Source organism: Silene latifolia, chromosome 10, assembly GCF_048544455.1.
Source record: "Silene latifolia isolate original U9 population chromosome 10, ASM4854445v1, whole genome shotgun sequence".
In the NCBI taxonomy this organism is placed as follows: domain Eukaryota; kingdom Viridiplantae; phylum Streptophyta; class Magnoliopsida; order Caryophyllales; family Caryophyllaceae; genus Silene; species Silene latifolia.
The window spans coordinates 55,481,500-55,485,448 of record NC_133535.1 but is presented as its reverse complement, the minus strand read 5'-3'; positions in this window follow the sequence as shown (position 1 = coordinate 55,485,448).

Genomic DNA, 3,949 nt, shown 5'->3' with positions numbered 1-3,949 from the left:
GACTTCTTCCTATAATCCTTCCGGCTATAATGATCAATCATAAAACATGGTTCATGCAAACGGGGAGCTCTCATGGTCTTGTCAAGCTTGAAAGTTATGCTCTCATCTCCCACTTCTAGAGTGAGCTCTCCATGCTTCACATCAATTACCGCACCCGTGGTGTGTAAGAAAGGTCTTCCTAGGATGATTGGAATGTTGGAATCTTCTTCCATGTCAACAATGACAAATTCCACCGGGATGAAAAATTTCCCAACTCTTACGGGAACATCTTCCCATATCCCCAATGGTGTCTTCGTCGATCTATCGGCCATTTGGAGTGTGATATTGGTGCATTTAAGCTGTCCCATCCCTAACCTTTTACTCACCGAGTACGGCATAACACTCACACTAGCCCCTAGATCACATAAGGCTTTGTTGATCGTGGTGTCGCCAATGGTACACGGTATTGAGAAGCTTCCCGGATCTTTAAGTTTTGGAGGTGAACTCCCTTGAAGTATTACACTACTCACCTTAGTGAAGGCGATAGTCTCAAGCTTCCGGATCGACTTCTTCTTTGTGAGGATGTCTTTCATGTATTTCGCATAAGCCGGCACGTGATTTATTAATTCCGTGAAAGGAATTGAGACTTCCAAATTCTTCACAATTTCCATAAACTTTCCAAGTTGGTCATCAAATTTGGGCTTGGCTTGACGACTGATGTGGGCGAGGTCGTCACTCAACCAATCAAACACATTTATAATACTCAACATACAACTAGCTAGCGGTAAGTCGAGGTCGATCCATGGGACGGTGTGCTTTGGGTTCTAAGTCCATCTATCTCAATTTATGCTAGTGTCACAATTTGGTTAGGTTTGTAGTTGTGTCTAAACTAATGCAAGCAATATAATAAAACAAACAATAAAAGGAAGGATGTAAACAAATGGTTAAAAGTGCTAGGATATCATGGGGTCATAGGGGATTCATGGTGTTGATCATACAAACATGTTTACAAGGTTGCAAGCGATTAATGTTGTGGAGGAACCGAGTTGGGTTATATCTTACGGTTCTTAGGAAGGGTTGGGTCCCGGAGCCGAATCGATTAGATTGTACAACACCTACTAGTCGACTTACTTTCCTCCTAATCAACTTCTATGCATGGTCTAACAAGACTCGAATTGGTTTATATCTTACAAGTCAAGTTGAGTAGATAAGAGATGGTTGTAAATGTAAGGATTCATAGGCTTAGCATTTCATCAAACATAACATATGCATAAAGTTGACATCACAACAAGCAAGCAATTTAATCATGTGAATATATTAGATTAAGCATGAATCAATCCCATGTTGGTTTCCCTTAATTACCCACTAATCCTAGCAAGAGACTACTCACTCATTATCATGGGAAACATGTCATTAATGGTGTCAATCATCACAACAAGTATAAACATGATAATAGAATGAAGAAATGAACAATAAAGATTAAAGAGTAAAGGAATTATACCAACTTAAGATGATCCAAATAATAAAGCAAAGAGTAATAGAAGAACTTGATGATTGATGGAAGGTTGTCAATCTCCCAATAATAACCCAATAATCTTCAATTACCCAATAATAAACTTGAATAATAAACTTGAACAATAATTAAAGAGAGATTAATGTGTAATTTGTGGAAAGATTAAAGAGTAATTTATTCTAATCTACTCCTAATCTAATCTAAAGAAGGATTTTCTACTCTAAAAACTTGTTTTATAAAACTTGCTTCTTTTGATTATTACAAATGGGGTATTTATAGTGGAAATTAGGTGGATGCATTAGGGTTAACTAAGGGATAAACTAGTAATTACACTTTTGAGTTTAGAGCAGGGAGGAGCCGGTATTTTTCGGAGGAAGGGAGTCTTTCTTGAAAGCTTGAAGAACGAATTTGCGCTGGACAGGAATCCGGGCGGATTGGTGTCGGGACGGGCGGATTGTAGCAAGGGAATCCGAGCGGATTTGGGGCAAGACGCTCGGATTGTACCAAGGGAGGAATCCGAGCGGATTTGGAGCAATCCGAGCGGATTTGGGACAATCCGAGCGTCTTCAGCGCGGGACGCGCGGATTCCTGTACAGCTTCTTTGTTTGAGCTCGGATTGTAAAACGGACGTCATTTTCTCATCCGGACTCCTATTGGAGTGATTCAAAAGCCTAGATCGCTTGTTTTTTCGACGCCGTTCCATCTAGCATATTTTCAGAGCCAAAGGAGCAACTCTTGGTTTGCGTTCCGAGCAATTTTCTTCATGAATGGCTTCCTTGCTTTTCCTCCTTGCTTTAAACCTTATGACCCTTCTATATAATCTTTATTCTTACGTCATTGGTCATCATTCTTGCCTCCTCTTCATACTAGTCCATCTAATATCATCAATAAGCTTCCAAATATGCACGAAAGACGGGAATTTCCGCCTTATTATCTCCTTTTCTACAAAACATATGAAATGCGATAGAAAAGCAAATAGGAAGGTTTTGACGGATAAAATGGCCATAGAATGTTATAATAGTATGCAAAATAGGCTCAATTAGGGGACTAAATGTGCGCAAATAATGGTCACATCAAATATCCCCAAACCGAACCTTTACTCGTCCCGAGTAAAGAGGTGACTAAAACTAGACCTTTATTTAAACTAACCTACTAATATAACCGATATGAGACAATTAGCGGGTCTCACTCCGCCCCTTCAACTCACAACAAGACAACCATGAGGTAGGATGCCTTCTTGCAAGGCAAGGTGGGTCTTGCCAAAATGGCGACACATCCAAACATTAAGCACACAAAATCACATAATGGATGCATCTACAAAAGAATAGCCACTTTCCTCATCTAAGTGGCGGAAATTATCTACAAGGGAAGAAATTCAAGGGTACACACTCCTTCATAGATACAATTTCTTCAAACTACTAAGCCTAGAAGGATACCAATAAATTACCTCCAAGTTGTGTCAAGCTAGGGTACCTTTGTCCTCAATCGTTAAATGCTTTTGTCAAAAGTAGACTCCCTATGGCGTTAGAAACACTGGAGGATCGCGGAATTCCCCCTCTTGCCTAGACAAGAAGAAGGGTCGTCCCCTCTCTACCATGCACAAAAATGGATAAGACGGAAAAGGGATCGATAGTATTTGAGTTTCATTTTGGGAGTTTGCTTTCATTGTTGTTTTTTCCCCCCAATTTCTTGTGGCATATAACATTTGAGAACACTTTCTTGTTGCCATTTCTTTTTGATTTTTGGCATTTCAACACTTGACAACTTTCAACTTTTCTTTGCATTTCTTTTTGAACATTTTCAAAGTCACCCCATATGTAGTGAGGGTGGCTTATATTTGAAGCTTTAGGAGTTCTATTTTTGCTCCTCTTTTCATTTGATGCATTTTTGCAAACTTTCTTTCACTTTTCATTTCATTGAACTCAAATTGATTTCTTTTTGTGCCCATTCCCTTTGATGACAAAATGTGTGGTAGAACATGGATGAATGATGGATGGATGCATAGTTTCAAGGGTCACCTTGGAATAAACGGTAGCCAAGGAATTATCACACCACAAGGTACTCTTGACTAGGCCTTAAACCATGAGTCAAAGGATACTAGCATGACACATCCTAGGGTGTTTTACAAGTATTCTAACAAGCAAATTCTTAAGAAGAAAAAGCATCTACTAGGGCCTATATACACTTGTCAAGTTTCCCGAGTAGACGGTTTCACAAAATTTTCTAACCATGCAAACTACATGCCATGATGCAACTAACATATAAACATCCTAATGCATATGATTCTACCAACTAATATGACATATAAACTAAATGCAAGTCCTAAATTCACATTGTTATACCGCATCAATCAAGATAAAGCCACATAGTCATTAACACAAAGAGGAAAAAGGAGATTGGAAAGATCATACCATGCGGTCTTCAATATCCTCATGTCTCGGATGTGGCGTAGTCAAT